General features: G+C 33.8%; 2 long non-coding RNA genes across 2 annotated transcripts; both read right to left on the minus strand.

The window, feature by feature from the left end:
* Positions 1-3,061: 3,061 nt before the first annotated feature.
* Positions 3,062-6,772, minus strand: LOC147381107 (uncharacterized). The gene is made up of 3 exons (XR_015174768.1): positions 4,002-6,772; positions 3,279-3,903; positions 3,062-3,184 (listed from the first exon to the last, which is right to left on the minus strand). It is a non-coding gene; the product is annotated as an uncharacterized LOC147381107 (long non-coding RNA).
* A 714-nt stretch (positions 6,773-7,486) lies between these two features.
* Positions 7,487-8,083, minus strand: LOC147381108 (uncharacterized). The gene is made up of 3 exons (XR_015174769.1): positions 7,954-8,083; positions 7,770-7,858; positions 7,487-7,662 (listed from the first exon to the last, which is right to left on the minus strand). It is a non-coding gene; the product is annotated as an uncharacterized LOC147381108 (long non-coding RNA).
* Between the last annotated feature and the right edge of the window lie 12,787 nt (positions 8,084-20,870).

Raw genomic sequence — 20,870 nt, forward strand, 5'->3', positions numbered from 1 at the left:
TATTTTGATATTTGAAGCGAATCTCCATTATAAGCTTTAGACCCTAAACCTTAAACCTTAAACCTTAGAACTTAAAAGTTCTCTCAAGAGTTCAACCTATAACACAATGGCTCTTAAATGCACAATGAAATCAAAGGTTCAAACATCTTCTCTCAACATATCTTGAACATCAAGGGTTTCTCATTCAAGTAGATCCACCTCCATAGTTCCTCATTGTTTTTTTTTTATACCTCTACTTCTAGGTTACTCAATCGAAAAAACCCAATAAACCATAGTGCAATGTCTCCACTTGAACTTGGAAGTGCAATGTCTCTATTTTCTCTCCGCAACATTGTAGCCATACAAAGGATGACTTCACACTTGAACTTGAACTCAAGGGTTTGTCGCTCTCTCTCTCGCAAAGTAGCCACTGTTGCACCTCTCTTGATCTTTAATGTTTTTTCTTCTTAGTGTGAATATTTGCTTCTCATTGAGATTCTCTCAATTTGGTATTTGTGAATATATGTTTAAGGAAAATTTTGAAAATTTCTCTTTAAATTCAAGAAAATTGTTCAACGAAATTTAAAATTGAACTTGAACTTGAAATCATTTAGGGCACAATATAGAGAAAAAGGTTTTAAAATTGATTAGGTCAAGCTTATTGAATGCAAATAGGTCTCCTACATGAGTCCTATCATACCAAATAAAAAAATTATAAACATTAAAATCTTTTTAAATAGTAGAATCATTCATTGTTAACTAACCGACTACTCCAAAAGACTGGTATGTTAGAGAAAGGGAGAACTATGAATATATGAGAATCACATGGCTTAATTGGGGGTGTTGACACACTCAGAAGTGGAGGAAAATGGCACAAACAAGAGAATTTTTCCTAGAAGCAAAATAATTGTTGAAATTCTGCGAAACCCACTGAAGCTTTTATGTACAACAAATGATCAAGAGTTTGTGGGTTGTGTACAAAGGCCTAGAAAGCAATGTATTTAAGTCAACGACAGAAGTTCAATTGTTGATCTTGTAGTAGTCAAAAATATCAGAGATTTCATCACTCTAATAATTAAAAGAAAATAGAGTGATGAATTGTGGCTTTTTCACTCTATTTTTGACATGTGTATGATAAATGATTCGATTGTTTTCTCTTATCACTACGTCATAATGCGCCAAAAACGACTGTCCAAGACAGTCGTTTTTATAAAAAAATGACTGCCCTTATAGTCGCAAAAAGAGTCGTTTTAAAAAGAGTGGTTTTTTAAAAACGACTGTCAAAGACAATCGGAAAAAACGACAGTAAAATAAGGATATAGCGACGGTCTCTGACGTCGTTATAGGGTTTTTTTTAAAAAAAAAAATACATTTGACACCTGCCCCCCTTCACATGTTACTGAATATTGGGGATACCCCTATGTTTTGACATTGATGACTTAGACTCCAACTAACAATATGAAAAGACCCAAATGCCCCTCATCTTCAACTTTCATAAATCTAACTAAAAATCACGAAGAATAATTCTGAAATATTAGACAGATATAAAATCCATTAGAGGTAAACTTGTATCACCACTCTTTCAAATCAAATTCCTATTCCATCAATCTTAAACGTAAACTGAGCCTGACATTCAAAGCTCTATAAAAAAAAACAATGAATCATCTAGTCTTTTTTCATCATCATTTATCTTCTATGCTCCTGCAACTGATATTGTGTGGCAAGCATGCCGGCAATCGTCTAACCTTTTCTTTTAGAAAATACCTGTTGGACCAATATAATACGCAAGTTGTCTGCAAAAGTAACAGAAAATTAAACAAAAATCCATATAAAAAAACAAACAAACCTCAAATCAATAGCGATGATTCAAACTCTGTAATGCAGAAACCGCTGACGTGTGAACTAATCCTAAAACGATAGAAGGATTCTGAAAGACAAGAACAAATAAAGAAACCAAAATTAGATCTCATCGACTGATATTGATAAAGATCTATCATTGCATGTATCTTGAATTTATAAAGAGTTCTCTAAACACGCACAAGAAAATAGAGAAACAAATCAAGAAACACGAGCAAACGAAGAAATAGATCAAGAGAAAGAAAAAAAAAACGTAAACAGAATGTATATAATTAAGAAAAGATCTTAAAGATGTAATAAAAATCTATCTGATATCAAGAAATGATTTTCCATGCAACACAAGAAATTTAACCTGCGTGAATCGTCCGAAGATTTCCTGTATATCTCCCGAAGCTATTATTACTCATATCTAAGAACACCAAGCTACTACAATTCAGAAGTGATTCCGGTATGAAAAATAAAAACAAAAATGAAGACTTACTCAGTGAGAAAGCTAACTCTTTCAGCAAGTGGAGTAAGCCCAAGCAAAGTAAATGTTAGAAACCAAACTGTTCTAAGAAGTTGACCAATTTCTCGAAATATTCTTGTGCCAAACTCCCTGGCTTTAACAGAAACACCTGCAATAGTTTCCAATTATATGGTAGAGTATCATGAACAACTGATGAACCATCAAAACTTGAATGGCCATAAAAAAAACTTGGCTTAAAAAAAATTTGCAACTCTATTTTCATCTTCTGTTCCAACAATGACTCACTGTCCTCTTATATTATATCTAATTAATAGTGATTTTCTCCAATAGAAAAATCTTCTTCACATCCACCATCTCAAAAAACCTATCTAAACACCCCAATCAGTCTACACGAAATAGAGACCAAATTTCACCAATCTCGCAACAATTCTATACTCTAAAAGGGTCTGGCAAAAGCACTCTTAGCTCGAGCCAAGTGGGATGGTAGTACGAAATCGGTTTTGGGATAGACTGTTGAACCACCAAGCAGTTTGGTGCCAACACATCTTCCATTGTTTGCTTGTTCTTCAATTTCCTTCTCCTTGTCGGAGGTACATCTCCTAAACCTCCTCCACCCTCCTTTTGATAATGTATACCATTTATATTCATTTACAAAGAAAGGCATGCCAACCATGACATAGGAAACAAACCTTTTTCGTTGCACAAAAAGTGTACCACAAGACATATCAAACAACAGTGTTGTCTAGACTTGGTAGGTGTTGATGTAAATGGTTGGCAGATGTTAGTTTAAACAGATTAGTTGACAAAAACGACTAAAGCTTGCTCTTGGTGCACTCCCCATTTATCAGGTTTTTTGCTCTTACCATTATACAAAGCATGCTGAATAAAAGTGGAAAAAGAATAAACTATAAATATAAACACATTTTTCATGATTAAGAACATAAATGGGAAGAAAAGCCTCGTTGCCACTAACCAGTGAGATCGACTACTGTGCTCATTCACATTGTTAGATCCAACAACCCTGGCATTGCTTCCAGCCTGCAGTACATTCCAGACCTCCTTTATGTTCTCAACTTCAGCTTCCACGATTCTGGGAACATGATGAACCCCTTTAGAAGCTTGCCTTATCTCCAACCTACAGTACAATCCAAACCCAAATTTCCATATAATTAGAAAAGTTGTTGATTCATTACTCCCCAAAAAATAAGACATTTTTTAGGCCTAATGAGTCACGTTCAGGGACTCCCCCTTAGGCTTAAAAGATGTACGAACTCTGCTAAGTTTTCCTGAGTCATTTTCTGGAACAAATGATAATCAATTTTACTTCTTCATTGATAGTGAAGTAGCAAGCAAGTCCCTGATCTGCTCGTTGTAGACTTCGAGCACACTAACAGATATGCTATATGTGAAAGTTTCACTCCTTTCCTTGGAAATTTTAAATAACTCCTCTAAAGTCCTATAATTGACTCCTCGGTTATTCACGGTACCCTCCATTGTGAAAGTCTTTCCGGTCCCTGTTTGCCCATATGCAAATATACAAACATTGTATCCATCCAAGACTGAAACCACCATTGGTGAAGCATCCACAAACACATCAACTGTTAATAACAAAAAAAACTTCAAGTCAATATCAATATTTGCAAATATTCCTAGTATGTTATGCTAGGCATGGAAATTGGGTATAATATACACATACCTTGATCATCTTTTGGGGTAAAAACGCGATCAAATTTGAAGCTCTTCTTTGTGGAGCCACCAGTAAGTACCCCAAGATCTTAAGTCACTTGATTAGAATGCTGAGTATATTAATGACACACCATCAAAATCCTAAAATAAAACGTGCCTTTTGCTTCCTGAATTTGGTTATGCAACTTCTTTCTCTTGGCTTGCTCTTCGCTGTACTTCATTTTTAGATCCTTGAATTGTGCAACTATAAATTGATTACATCAAGAGCCATGAATACATAAATTACATCAACAATTTGCAAACATACTTAATGACATGTCATTTTTTTCTGCTTTGCTACCTGCCTACGTCTGTTCTCCATGGGCCCTCTTCCCCATAATATGATGCTCATCAAAGAATGTCGGGTCCTTATATCTTTTATTGTTCAAGACTAGCTAAGAAAGTTTTTGGTCTTAGAATTTATATCATAAGTTCTGTATTACTCAAAATAACAGATGAATAATGCATTGTTGCTGGCTCCATACTACTACCATGACATGTCATTTTTTTCTGCTTTGCTACCTGCCTACGTCTGTTCTCCATGGGTCCTCTTCCCCATAATATGATGCTCATCAAAGAATGTCGGGTCCTTATATCTTTTATAGTTCAAGAGTAGCTAAGAAAGTTTTTTGTCTTAGAATTTATATCATAAGTTTTGTATTACTCAAAATAGCAGATGAATAATGCATTGTTGCTACTTTCAGCTCTAAAATTCTTGCAGATTTCAGCTCTTTGAAGTAAATATGGAAAATAAATATCTAAACAATATTCAAACAATGACCACACTACTGAGTTTCAAACTAAAAATTCACCAGAACACCCAACTCTTCCAGAAAGAGAACCATTTGAAACCACCTTGATCAAAGAAAATGGTACCAATAACTTCATCTAGTTTACTTATCCCTTTTCCGCCAAGAAAGGGAGTAATGCATTTGATTTATTGGAAGTGAATAACTTCACAGTAACCATTAGCCCCCAGAATCCATAATGTAAGAACCAATGTCTAACATAAGTAAAATACAAAGATGCTGAGGAAAAATTTATATCAAAAAGGAACTTTTGAATATAATGAGGGATAATACAAACACTTTTAAGCCAGCATCCACTCAAATAGGATATTGCATTGTTCAAAGGCTAATCGAGAAAGGAGATGAAGTAAGACTTCATATAGGTGCACTAACCGAAGGAGAACTTTTCCATCGTCGAGCTCTTGTGGAGTTCAGGAAAGAAGAACAATTTTAATCAGAAGCTAAAGGAATAAAAGTTACCAAGAAATTTCATAGAACTCAATCTAGTGCTCATTTGGGATGTTATGGGGAGCAAAGATTTTACAGATATTTGAAATTATAAATATGAACGGCACTGTTTCAAGCCAGAATGCAATTAATGATGGTGGTTCAAGACACTTGAAACATTTTTTTTTTCTTTTTATTTATATATCTTTAACAAATCAAGTTTAAAAGACAATATAATTAGTGTTCATTGCAAGGCCAATCCCTTACCTGGAGGGTTATTATTGCAATGTTATTGGGTAAAATGTAGGAGGGATCTACCCCTGAAAAAGTGGTGACATGAGAATTTAAGTAAACAAAAAAAAATTACTCACAAGTAGAGAAATCCAAAGCTATCAGCAACAAGCACAAGACCATGCCTGCCACAACACCTATTCTAAGCACAAGAAGAATTTTCACTATTTGTCACAGATCCAAACATTTGATTTTAGAGTACATAAGCAAATCAACCAATAGTTTTTTCTTGATAAATAGTGAGATGTGGTGTGAGATTAACATACCGTCAGTGCTACCATGCCCGCCACAGAACCTATTCTAAAGCTTTTGGCAACATATTCACCAAAGAAGTATATTTGATGCAATGATAGGGATTTACACCATTCTTTATATGTTTAACCATCATACATTGCAAGTATAATTAGTTTCTATAAAGCAAGCCTAAACTGACCCAATCTCATAGTTTCTAGTTCTGAGCGAAGACAACCATGAAATATGAAACACAATAGAAAACTGAAGCCCTCCCCAAGTTAAATCCCATCCTAGCACAAAAATGATCACCCTAACAAATTGAGTGACCAGCCAGCACACATATATATCCAATAATATTACATAATCCACTCTTTCACAAAACTAAAACCAAAAACAATGAATCTCATCAGGTACAACCATGTCATGAAAAATTTTAAAAACAAAGAAAACAAAAATAAATAAGATCAATTCTACTATGTCATCAAAATCTTAAAAGACCCAATGCCGAAGATGATAATTACAAAGAAGGTCTAATTAACACGAATAACGTCGTTACCACAGGTTTGGATTCAACAATTATTTGGTGGGTTTCGGTTTGGTCGATTTGGACATGACAAACATACACATACCTTGCACCACACATATGCACACATCCCTACCCACCTAAACATCTCCAATATTTATAATTCTATAATCTATCAAAAATTGTTTCTGTGGAAGCAAGATAATCAAAGTAGCAAATGTTGCAGAGATATTCAAAATTCACTCATCCATCATGCCAGTGATACTAGAATCTAAAGCGTAGATAGATCTAATGAAGATGATAATGTTATAGGAGTGAAACAAAATTATTATACTTGAATAAACTTATTTTGAAGAAAGCAGAACATCAACCACAGTCTCATTCATAAAAAAATGCAGAATCACAAAAATGAAATGATTTTCAAGTAAAAGAATCATTTGCCATTTCTGTGGTGATTGTTCTAGTTTTCCCTGTGTTGGTCCCTTCTTGTTTAGCTATTTGAATTGCCATTTCTTTTTATTTGTTTTAGAATGTGGGAATTCTCAGCTATCTCGTATCCAAAATCCTACTAAAATCATTAACAGCTGTTCTAAACCACCTAAAATCCATAAATTTGTAATAATCATCAACAAACTGAATCCATCAACAACACCTCAAAAATCACTGAAACATAACTAAAAAAATCATCAATATTAACAACTAGAGACTAAATAAAAGCACAATATTCTGCGTTAACTCCAAATAACATCCAATTAGTAGCCAGATTTGACAAACAAGTTACAAAATTGAATAAGAAGGAAAACCACTAATGATTATAATTGAACGCAGGGGAATACTAGGGCTGCATGGTGTATGGTCCTGAACCCAAACCCAAGATCAAATCTTTGCATATACCTACAAGGCAGGTTACTGTTCATAATTTTTGCCAACCCAACAGAATACTAATAATAATATAGATACAAGGATTACGACTACCACTAATCATAAAACTGAACAGCAATCAGACTCATAGCCATAGCAAATAATGTTATTGTAGCATAATTAGGTAGGTATTTAACTCATAAGTGTTTTCTAATAAAAATAAGGAAAGAAATATATGAAAACAAAGGAAAACATTAATATACACCATAAACTAATTAAACTAGAAAACCAAAAAAAGATATAATTGTTGAATCCAAACCTGTGAGGTGTTGTTTTTCAAAATTACAAAGTAGCAACCAAAAAAAGGCACAATAAGGAAATTAGGGGACAAGAGTTACATTTTCTTCATCCCTTGGTGCGAGCTCCTCCCGAGGAAACTCCAAAGCTTCTTCTACTTTTCCATTACAAATCAATTCTATCAACCTTTGCTTCTACAGATGGAAAAAAAGTTGGGGATTTGTATCCAATATTTGCATACAAATCCATCAACCTTTAAATCAAACCAAAAAATAAAACCAAAACTATACTATCGAACCTGATTAAAGTTTCGATATCAGATCGAAAACTTAGAACCAAAGTCGATGAAGATTATAGAGAGAGAGAGAGAGAGACCGAGAGTTCGATCTAAAGAAATAACAAATAAAAAAATCAAAATCATTGAGTGAGATCGAGAGCTCAAACCCTAGAAAAATTCAAGAGAGGAAAAAAAACAAACCAACCTGATGAACAGCGCTATGGATCCAACTTGAACAGATCGAGTCGAGAGAGAGCGCGAGTTTGTTTATTTAAGGAGAGATGAACACAAAGGAATTCGAGAATCAAACCAGATCGGAGAGAGAGAGAGAGAGAGAGAGAAATTCGTTTTTTCTCTCCGGGAAGAAAGGGGTAGTATTAGAGTGGCTACTGGCACACCAACTTTTACTTATTATTGTCAGTGATTCCATAAAAATGATGAGGAAACGACAGCCAAACACTGTCGCCATTACCGACAGCCTGTAACAGTCGTTTTTAGCGCAATGGTAGTGTCGTCAAAAACGCAATATGACGTAGTGTATGCATGAATTAGCTCTGACGGATACGCCTAGGTGTAGACACCCCATTTTCGCATCTGCCTAATTCGACAATTCGTCACCCGATTACCGTGAATTCCTAATGATGAGCACAAAGAACTCGAAGGCTTGTGAGTACTGTCCCTGATTTTTTCTGTTTCCAATCTTTTCATCTCCCCTACTCGTTATAACTCGACATAGAAATTCACACATGCTTAGGATCGCCACACGATACACCCGATTTAGTAAGTATGTACGCTTAGGTTTGCTACACAGTTCGATAATCTAGAGACCTCGCTACGTTAGGAAAATATGGCTTTGAAACTTAGAAATAATCACGTTGAAACTGAAAGAAATCTCATGTTAAAATTTGTAAAAATCTGTAAAAATTGATAAAATGATGAAAATACCCTTCATGAATTTTGGACCTTCGAAAGACTTCGAAAGTACCTCCATTGCACTCAGAACATGATTTCGAGTCTAACGGGACCCAAACTGACGAAAACAAAGAAATTTAAGAAAAATCAGAAAAATGACCGAAATGCCCCTCGACCTCCAAACTCAACTTAGAGATCTCGATCCTTAGGAAAATGTAATAAAAATCAAAATCTAATTTAAAATCTAATTTAATAAAAATTAAAATCAAATTAAAAATTAAACAATTAAAACTTAAAATCAAATTAAAAATTAAACAATTAAAATTAAAATCAAACAACCGACCAAATTAAAATTACAACGTAATCAAAAAATTAAATACAATAAAAAATTTTAAAAATCGATCAATCAATAAAAAAATTTCAGTTAATTAATCAACCAATAAATAAAAAAATGTCATTTAACCAATCAAATCGACCAAATAAAATGTAATGGCCAACTAAAATTCAAATTAAAAATTAAAATCAAATTAACCCAAAACAAAAACTAATCAACTAATAAAACTTAAAATTAAAAAAAAAAAGTAATCAACCAAAGAAAATCTCAAAATAAAAAAAAATTTAACCAATCGATAAAATAAAAATTAAATCGACTAATCGTAACTCAACCACCATTGTGCTACGAGTAGCGGGGGATCAGCCCACCACCACTCTCCCAAAAAAGAAATACGTGTTAATTGAAAAAATAAAAAAAAGAAAGAGAAATTAAAAAAAATTAGAAGGTTTTTTTATGAGTAATGCTAGGGTGACACAGCCGAGACACTGTGATTCTCACAATTCTGACGTGGCAACGTATCCGCGTCACCCACTTAACTAGTCAGCTGCCACGTCATTTTTATTATTAAAAGAAAAAACAAAAAAGAATTAAACAACGTCTTCTCCTCTTACTCCCTGTAAAGACTTCTCATCTTCCTCCTCACTGTTTCTTGCAACGGTCTCTCAACTGTGCACGATCAGTTGACTCTTACACGCACGCACCACACACACACTCTCTCTCTCTAGTCTTCTCCTCTTCTCTCCCTGATTCTTGTAATATATGCAACGGTTCTCTCCGCTGTGCACGATCAGCTGAAGCTCACGATCAACGGTTCTTTATGCGAGGAGCTCTCGCATCTGTGGTTCGAACCAGAGATCGTCTCTCTCTCTCTCTCTCTCTCTCAGTTCGTTTGATTCGGGTTCTCTCTGTAACATCTAGGGTTCCTCATTTAACCGATACAACAATAAAAGATCGGAACGAGAGGTCTGCACAAGAATGTCTCTGTAAGTTACTTTATTTATTTTTTTTTTTTTTTTAAGATAATAATATTTTTTTTCTTGGATTGGTCTTCAATTGAAATTTCTATTGGTTTATTTCTAGACTGAAGTGTTCCTACAAGAGAATTACCTTCCAATAAAGCTTAGTTAGCTCTTAGAAAGATGCCCTGTTGCTTCTGTATTGTGACTAACTAGAGAAAATTTATGAGTTTATTGCAATTTTAAGAATGTATTGTTTAGAGTTTAGATACCCCAAATTGAGCAAACCCAGTCGCAAAAGGAGTTCCAAAGATTGATTATGGGGCAAAGCCCAATATTGAAGGATTCCTAGCTCATGTTCAAAATAAGAGTGCAAGAGACCACCAATATATCTCCCAAAGGAGCCATTTGTTGTTGTTGATTGTTTGTAGGGGATTTAAATGTTGATCGAGGAAGGAAGTCGAAGAGCATTAGTGAACATTTTTGTGTATAAAATTTATTCCATAACATTGGGAGTGGCGCTGATGAATATATAGGATCTAACTTCCTCTACCCATACCACTAGTCAAAGTGTTGAAATACTTGGTAATACTTGTGATGTATTATAAAGATTAGCTAGCTACATAACAAGCATTGTTATAATTTGGTAAATTTGAATTTGTTTGTTTTCATGATATTGTGGATGACAAGTTTGGATTCTTTTGGTACAAGCCCAACCAGGAGACTAAAGCACCAAGTGTTAGTAGCGCTGAAAATTAAGTCTCACATCTCTTTGTGGTCATAACAAATCACCATATTGTGCCTTCCTTTCATGTAATTTGTTTTGTTTAGGTAGGTTTGTTTAATTTGTCTCTCGTCCTTCAAAATATTTGGACTAAATCAAGATTTCGAAAATGTCAATGGGGAACTTTAGTGGTTAATTTCAAGTTTTCACCATATTGTTTATGTATAGCAACTTCTTTTTGTTGATAACTGCTCTTAAATATCAAACTGATAGGCACTTTCTAATTATTAAAGGTGAAATTTATGGGGTATTTAGTGCAGAGATGGGAGGGGAAGTCTGATTTGCATAAAATAATGTCATGAATATCTAATTTGCATCTATACTAAGTGTAAGTAATGTACTAGTTGTTTTGATGTGAGCTTGTTTTGATGGAATGTTAATTAAATCTCACTGATGGTCGCTTCTTTAATCTGTAAGTAATCCATCCACACCATGCATACATGACAGTTACTACAATCTGAATTAGGAATTCAAATTGGTTGTCTTAATTGCACTCCTAAAAACATAACAAAAATGGGTGATAAATTTAAGTACCATACCTTAAATGAAGTTGAAATTTTAGAAAGTTTGTCACTTTGGCTCATGATTTTCTTCTCATATATATATAGCTGAAATCTAAATCGAATTGTGAATTTGAGATCATCAATAGTTCAGTTAACTTACAATGCATAAAGTGAATGAGAGAAAAAATATTTATGGGGTATTTAATTCTTAAAATGCAATAAAGTATTTGAGAATGGAACCTAGACCTTATCAGATTTCTAATTTACAAATTGTCGGGGAAGTTACACATTTTGCTAATTTACAAAATTTTGGGGACTTTTAGTTAGCAAGTCTCAATTTGTTTTGAAGTCTAGATCTATTTTTTGTAGTACAGGTGATTCTCTCACTCATAAGTAGATGGAATATGACATTTGTTCCAAAAATTTTGTGTTGTTTTTAATTATTTAGAGTAAATTAGTTCGCTTGGATATGTTCTTTTAAACTTTAGCTTTATATGGAGAGTTAATTATATAACTTATGTTTGTGCAGGGCGAAGGCCACACGGTGTCAAACACCCGACCCAAGATGGGTATATATTCCTTAGGCTTCTAATGACACATGGTTATTGGAAGCCTTGAGAGCATTGTGTTAAGGGATTAGAGAAAAGAGACATGTGTTTTCAATTGGAATATCCAATTATACAAATTTGGATTCTTTGTGAATATTGAGTTTGATATAATAAATATCTTTTTTGTATGTTTTGGAATTACTAGGTAATGGTCTTAATGTCTGAAAAGATGGTTACTTTTCATTTGTATTAGAGAAAACTGAATTAAAAAGTCTTGGTACTTCATTGTTGGTCAAGGGAATCCTTTTTTACTTGGTACTTCATTGTTGTCTTGAATTCGAAGATTTTCATTAGTACATGAAGTTGAAAATGCTCTTATTTTCATTATACAGACAATAAGATCTATGACATGGTTGTTTACGTCACCTCAAAATATTCGAAGATCTTAAACTATAATTGAATGACCCAAAGTTTATAGAGAAAATTATCTTGTGACCCATTCTACAATGGCTCTCACTTCACTTATTTTTGGCGCCCTCACTCTTTGAGGTCCTATCATAGCTCCATGCACCATAGCCAGCGTCGCAGCAACCTACCTTGTAGCAGTTTTTACTCTGATATCTCTTTTTCAGGACCCCCAAGTAGTCCTTTCCCCAATGGAACCTTCATTTTGGTATCCCGCCTGTGTTAACAAAGCAAATACTCAAATATACTAAGGGTATGTTTGATTGCATGGAAAGTCACTTTCCATGGAATTTGAAATCCATGGAAAATTAGTTGTGGAAAATAGATAGGGTTGGAAAATCAAATTCCATTATTTGATTTCACTTGGATAAAATCATGGAAAAATATATGAGAAAAAAGAAGAAGAGGAGAAGGAGGAAGAAGATGAGAGGAGAGGGAGAGGGGGGGAGGGGGAGGATGTGGCGACAACGACGACGGTGACGGCGGCGATGATGGCGATGGCGACGACGACGGCAATGGCGACGGTGACGACGACGACGACGATGACGGTGGCGAAGGCGACGATAGCGATGGCGACGACGGAGGTAAGTGAGGAAGATGGGGGGAGAACGTGGTGGTAGTGGTGGCGGAGGAGGTGATGGATGGAGAAGAAGAAAAAGAAGAAGAGAAAGAGAGAGAGAAGGTGGTCGGAGACAGAGCTGACGGCGATGGTGACGACGGCGATGACGACGACGGCAAGATTAGTGTAATGGTGGTGGTGGTGGTAGGGAAAAATTGATGATGGAAAATATGGGTGGATTTCATTTTCCCACCCATATGGGTGGGAAAGTGAAATCCATGATTTAGTAGACTTTTTGAATGGGGTGGAAAATGAATTTTCATTTCCATGTGCAATCAAACACTTGAAAAATATCATTTTCCATGGAAATTGATTTTCCACCCTATTTTCCATGTGCAATCAAACATACCCTAAGGGATATTTTTTTTCTTTTGATAGATGAAAATTTTAGTAAAAGTCAAAAGATTTATTCCAAAAAATATTGATTCACAGTCCAATGAGTATTTGGAAGGGTTCTATACAATGAATTAATGTTACATATCAAACAAAGGAAATAATCTAATTCATGATGAACTTCAAAATCATACCTGCAAAGTGTAGTTCTATGATGGCGAAATAATCCTGAAGCAGAATCTCAAATCTGATTGGTCTGCATCAACTTCAATTGTCGAACAACAAGAAAATAATGGATAAGGACCAATATAAAAATTCCTATATAAAAGGAATAAATTTTAGTTGCGCTCTTATTTTGAACATGAGCTAGGAATCCTTCAATATTGGGCTTTGCCCCATAATCAATCTTTGGAACTCCTTTTGCGACTGGGTTTGCTCAATTTGGGGGTATCTAAACTCTAAACAATACAGTCTTAAAATTGCAATAAACTCATAAATTTTCTCTAGTTAGTCACAATACAGAAGCAACAGGGCATCTTTCTAAGAGCTAACTAAGCTTTATTGGAAGGTAATTCTCTTGTAGGAACACTTCAGTCTAGAAATAAACCAATAGAAATTTCAATTGAAGACCAATCCAAGAAAAAAAAATATTATTATCTTAAAAATTAAAAAATAAATAAACAGTAACTTACAGAGACATTCTTGTGCAGACCTCTCGTTCCGATCTTTTATTGTTGTATCGGTTAAATGAGGAACCCTAGATGTTACAGAGAGAACCCGAAATCAAACGAACTGAGAGAGAGAGAGAGAGAGACGATCTCTGGTTCAGAACCACAGATGCGAGAGCTCCTCGCATAAAGAACCGTTGATCGTGAGCTTCAGCTGATCGTGCACAGCGGAGAGAACCGTTGCATATATTACAAGAATCAGGGAGAGAAGAGGAGAAGACGTTAGAGAGAGAGAGTGTGTGTGTGTGTGCGTGCGTGTAAGAGTCAACTGATCGTGCACAGTTGAGAGACCGTTGCAAGAAACAGTGAGGAGGAAGATGAGAAGTCTTTACAGCGAGTAAGAGGAGAAGACGTTGTTTAATTCTTTTTTGTTTTTTCTTTTAATAATAAAAATGACGTGGCAGCTGACTAGTTAAGTGGGTGACGTGGATACTTTGCCACGTCAGAACTGTGAAAATCACAGTGTCCAGGCTGTGTCACCCCAGCATTACTCTTTTTTTATTATAAAGAGATCTTCTTCTCTAACGTCAAGGAGAGATTTCTTCTTCTTCCTTAACACCTTCTTCTTCTCCATCGATTTTTGACTCTCTCTGCCCTTCTCCCTCTCCACGTTGTCTTCTACAGGCCCTCTAACTGCTTCATGGCCAACCCTCTTCAGCTCATTGCTGCAACGTCCCTTGTCCCTCATCACCCTCACGTCTCTCACACTCCCGATCTCTCTCTGTTTTTCACGTTTTGGGCAGCAGCTCTCCGAAAGACTCGACCTCTCTCTTTGCTGCCCTCATCTTCTCACATTCCTCTCTAACAATCTTCTCTCTGTCATGCCCCAGCAACCCCTCTCTCTTTTCCATTAACGCCCCTGCAACACAACCATCAACGCCCCTAGCCTTCATCTCCCTTGGCTGGTTGCTGTACCAGCGCCCCATTGTTGCCCAGCTCCTCTATCAACATCCATCCAACACCCTGCAACGGCCTTCTGCTCAGCCCCCTTCTTCATCTCCTTCGTAACATCCCAACACACCCACATTTTGGCTAAACCAGAACGCCCTTCGCTGCCTTCTTACCGCACTCATTCTCATACTCAACTTGCTGCTTCTTGGTTGCACTCATCTCCATCTTCAACTCGTTATTGCAACACCCCTTCGCTGCCCAGCACGACAGTCACTTCTCTTTGCCTAGTCTCTTCACACATTGTTACAACCTCTCTCTCACTGCCCTCGACTCTCACGTCCTCACAGCGGCAAACACTCACAAGCATTCCGGTGATACCTGAAGGAATCCACTCACTGTCCCTATCCAATAGGTAAGTGTATATATATTTTTAAAAAAAAATTTTAAACTTTGGTGTTCTCGTTTTCTCCTCGACCTTCATGGCACTTTTTTTATTAATAGAATTAGGGAAATATTATCTATATAATTTTTATTTTTATTTTTAATTTTATTTTCATCTTTGCATATTGGTGGGATTAGAGTTTTTATTTTTATTTTTTTTTATGTCAGTAGGATTAGGGAAACGTTTGTTTATGCGATCTTTGTTTATTTTTATTTATTCTTGCGTCGAATAGGATTTGATGATTTTTTTTTTATAGTTTTTTGATGTATTCTTATATTTTTTATAGAGGTAGGACTAGGAGGTTCTTTTTTATTTTATTTGTATTTTACTTTTGCATATCAATAGGGTAGGAAAATATTTGTTTCTATTTTCTATTTTTTGTTTTCTTTTTTGCATGTTGTAGGGTTAAGAGAATATTTTATTTTTTTAGTTTCGTGTGACGTAGGTTTTTAGGTTTATTTATTTATTTATTATTTATTTGTATATTTATGAGATTAGGTTTTTTTTTATGTTTTTTTTATGTCTCATTTTGTCTTTGTGCATTGATAGGGTTAGGAGAGTATTTATTCTTATCTTTGTGTTTTTTATTCTTTATTTATTTTTATTTTTATTTTTTTTTATTTTTATTTTATGCATCTTTTTTTCATGAGTTTTTGATGATACGATCTTTGCGTTTAAGTATGATGGTTCCATATGATTTTTGCAATGGATTTGGGATGAATTGGTGATGAGTTTAGACTTTTTTCACGTGATTAATGCATCCCTTAACTTGATGAGTATACATGATGTTGAATGATAATTGTCTTAAAAATTGAGAATCATGTATGTGTGCTCTTTGATTAGTTTAAAGATCTAATGAACATGGGAATTTTCTTGTGGATTTTTCTTTCAAATTTGGAAATTTCATGCAATGATATTTGGCAATCTCCATTTTAATTAGTATGATATCCTGGATTCTTTGTTGTTTGATGAATTTCTAATTTGGTGATTTTTGGCAAATTCATAATCTTCATTATTTATATGATTTTCTTTTTGGAAATTATTTGTGGATCATTAGAACATTCATATTTGAAAACTTTCTATTATGGGAATGCGTAGTTTCCTATTTTGGGAGAATATATTCATAGATTTCTAATTCAGAAATTTCATATTTTAGCATTTTTCCAATTTAGAAGATTCTGCATTTTTTATATTTAGGAGGTTCGTGTTCTTGGAAATTTGGGAGTTTCAAATTTAAAAACTTACATATTTTGGAATGTGCTATTTTAGAAAATGTATCTTTCTAAAATTTTAATTTGGGAATTCAGCATATATCTCTTGAATTCTAATTTAGGAAATTTCACGTTCCTAATTTGAAAATATTAAAAGTCCCGATTTGACAGGTTTTTGTTTGTAACCTTCCCATTTAGAATATTCTCATGAGTTTCTATTTGGGACAGTTTGAGAAATACTTGCAGATGAAATTTCCTTATTGATTTTTAAGATCATGGAGCTAATCAGGGCTTTTTCAAACCCTTCCATATTTTGTGGAATTCAAAGAAGAATCATGTGATAATTGGGAAAAATTTTAGCCATGGGATTTGGTTGGAAAATCCAACATGAATTGATGATGATGATTGGACTGTGACCTTGACTGTAGTCTTTGTATGTTGACCATAGGATGATTTTGGATTGTAATAGAGACCGATCATCTTGATAGGGTGGGTTCGATGCCTAACACCTTTCGAAACCCGTAATCTGATCTCTTACCCATCTCTTTGATCCGTGGATCGACCCATTATCCATTTGGAGTTATTTATGGTTCATAGACCTAAACTAGGTGGCGACTCCTTTCTTTTAAAGTCCCCCATTTAATAAATCGGACCCCTATCTACTATTTAGTGAAAAAAGGGTTGAGGCGATTTCACTAGGTTCCACTTTGATGGCAATTCAATTTTCATTTTCATATAGTTTAGGAAAAATTGGAAAAGATAGTGTATGTTGGCCTTTTCATTTGTTAGCCCTTAAAGTTTCTTAAGTGGTCCTACAAATCGGAGGTTTAAATATATGAATTGTGGCTTTTAATTCTCATTTTTCCTTATTTGAGCATCTTATCTCTTAGGTTGCGTTTGATCGCATGGAAAATATTTTCCTAGCAAATTTTTTATTTGATAAATGATATCTCAGCAAATCATTTGCTCGTGTTTGAATTCACCATGAAAAATCACCTAAAAATTATAATTTAAATATAATTATTTTAACAATAGTGTAAATCATGATAAAATCACTAAAAATATATATGATTTTTTAATAAAATTTTGCTCTGACAATTTAGAGTGTGTTTGATAAACAAAAGTTGAACATGAGAGTTAGCAACTTTTGAAAACGGCTAAATATTGTGTTTGTAAAGCTCAACTCACAAACTCTCTAACTTCCTAATATTGAAACAATTGAACTTTCACCCTTAGAGGTGAAAGTTGGCAACTCTCGCTCTCATCCTCCTTTTTTAATTTATTTATTATTATGATATTTTACAATAAATAATAACAATAATAATAATAATAATACTTATGGTAATATTTTATTATAATAATGAGAAAAGAAAATAATAAAATAATTAATAATAATAATAATAAACATAATAAGAAAATAAATAAGAAATAATTATAATAATTATAAAACTAAAAATAATTGGTAATTATAAAATCTATATCATTACAAAATAAATAATAACAAATTAAAACTAAATAATAATAATAATACTTATACTACTATCTTATTATAATAATGAGAAAAGTAAAGATAATAAAAAATAATTAATAATAACTAAATAAAAAATATTTATAATTATAATAAAATGAAACTAAAAATAATTATTACTAATAATAAAATCTATATTATTATTTTATTACAGTAATAAGAAAATAAATGGTAATAAAAATAAAATAATGAAATAATAAGACAGGTACAATTGCCACACCAAGTTTTAGTAATGCCACACCAAACCCTATGTAAATCATCAAAGAACTGCACACAATTCTAGTCATTATCTCAAGTTTTTAGTCGATCTTTCCATGTATTTTAGTCGAAAAACTCAAAAATTGAAAGTAGTGAACTCAACAGTAAATAAAAAGTGGTGAGTTCAACAGTAAACATTGTGACTCGACACTAAACTAAAAAGCGTCGAGTTCGATAGTAAGAAAAAGTGGTGAACTCAATAACAAATAAAAAAGCAGTGAGTTCACCAGTAATGAGGGACCAGTAAAAAAGAAAAAGTTTACTAAATATCCTATCAAGCTACCGTACAAAACTTAAGGACTATTTAGAATGAAATCCTTCCACGACGGTTCTTTTAAGTAATTTTCCCTATCTTATAAGAGACTACTTGTAAAATGATTTGCTTTGAAAGACGTTGATTTTTCTTAGCAAATTTTGTCATTTTCAACCTCTTGAGTAGAATAGGATGATGATGATGTGAAATATGATGTCATGAGAGCTACTATTGGCACTCTAACATTTACTTCTTGCACCCCAATTAAAAATAAAGAAAATAAGTGAATTGTTGAGAATGATTAAAAGTGAATCATAATTATAAACAACTAATGAAATTATTTGAACTAAGTGTTATAATATTTTGTAATGTTGACATTTAATTTGAGTCAAATCTTTGTAATGTTTGAATGATTTGTTTCAAACTTTAATTGGGGTGTGGTAAATAATTTATGGGATGTAATAAGTAAAATTTGAGGTGTCAATAAGAACTCTCTTATATTTTCAAACCAATGACGCGACCATTTGATTTTAATATAGCCTATAAATTAAGAGAGATTTTATTGCCGCACCAACTTTTGTTAGCAGGTTCGGCTCAATCATTGGGTCGCTTAGGCGATTGCCTAAGCCCCTCGTTGAGATTGAGAATTAGCATTACGTCTTATCGTTTCGACGGTTTCTAATTATTATTTGGATTTAAGTTGATTAGTATAATTGGGGGAAAATGGAAGTTATTTAGGTTGATTAGTATTTTTTTTATTTTAATGGAAAAATGAAAATTGAGAGATAATAATGAAAGATAAATAGATAATTGGGGAAAATGGCTGGGAGTGTGAGTGGAGATTAATGGGTTGGGAGGTGGTTTGAGGGGATTAAAAGTGGACAAAGTTGTAATTCTAGAGAAGCTTTGGCGGAGTGGCGATCGAGCAAACAACTGGAGGGTGGTACCCCGTCGACATGACCCCCTTACTGGAACACTGGCGACAATGATTGTGGTAAGCCATGCTCCTATTGTCCTTCTGTTTTTCCCGCCAATCCCATCACTTTATGTTTCTTGCAAACCATCATTGCTTAGTTTTTAGTCTTAATTTGCTTCTAGTTTAATCTATTTTCCTACTCATTTAGTTGGTGTATTTTGTGGTTCACATTCATCACAAAAACAAAGTAATAAAAAAAATTAAGAAAAAAAAAAAGGTGAGAGTAGAGATGGATTTGTGAGTTTTATGTTGTTCAATGAATTGGTGGGTTTTTTTAATTTTCGAGCTTATTAAATATTTAGAAGGGTTTACATTCTGAAAACTGATTCATTAATTATCAACAAAAGCTTGAGGATGCTTCAAAACCCTTGTATGATCCTATGCAGTCACATCTATAATTTTGAAGGACTAGATACTAATTATTCAGATTCCAACCACTTTATTTTTTGTTTAATTGATGCATATAATGGATTATATCCATCTCTACTTGGATAATATTGGGTTCCTAAGATTGATTTTATTGACGAAAATGTAACATACAATATTACTCTGACTTCTTTTCTTCTTTTGTTGGAGTTTCCATACAGGGGACCCGTAGTGCATTCATATCCTAGCTAGAGTTATAAATCATTGCTTATGATGTTAATTATTTTCATGTTCTTAACTACTTCCTGCTTGTTCTGCCCACATTCTATATTGTGAGTTCTATGATGAATTCCACAAGCAAAAAAAATTGGATAATTATTATTTTGTTTTCCACATGACTTCAATACTTAATATACTCTAGCATCTGCATTTATATATGATTTAACTGAACAATCGCCTTCTTTTTTCAACCCTATGGATACAACCAAATCTGCTATCTTTAGTTTGGAGAACTATATTGGAGTCAAAATGACTTTAAAGTAGGACCCAACTAATACTGAGTATATAGAATGCATCTCCAGCACTGAAAGATAGAGCTGGTCCACTCCATTGATTATGGATCATATATAATGTATTGTCCGCATTTAATTAATTGTTTTTAATTCATAATTTTGTGGTTTGTTCCTTTACAATTATTTTGTGATTTCAATGATATTTTGGATTTCTATATGGTAGTTCTTTTCGAATTTTGAACTATTGAATGCTCGCACACTGAGAGCTATATTTGTAAGGTTTGTTCTTTTTGTAGTAACCTGTTTTGATAGAGCTTCCCAAGTTCTTTTTGGGTTTTCTGCCGACGCATTCTTTAATTTTGCCAAGCTTAACCCATTTGTAGGTACTAATATCCATTTGCATTATTTCCTTTTTATTAACTGACATTATTGGCTTTTGCATTAATTTGCAAATGTATGTTTTTGTGTATTTGTGTATGTGTAGGCATGGATGTTAGTAAGGT

This window comes from Akebia trifoliata, unplaced genomic scaffold, assembly GCF_017979445.1.
Source record: "Akebia trifoliata isolate Shusen 1 unplaced genomic scaffold, ASM1797944v1 Contig00755, whole genome shotgun sequence".
Lineage (NCBI taxonomy): Eukaryota > Viridiplantae > Streptophyta > Magnoliopsida > Ranunculales > Lardizabalaceae > Akebia > Akebia trifoliata.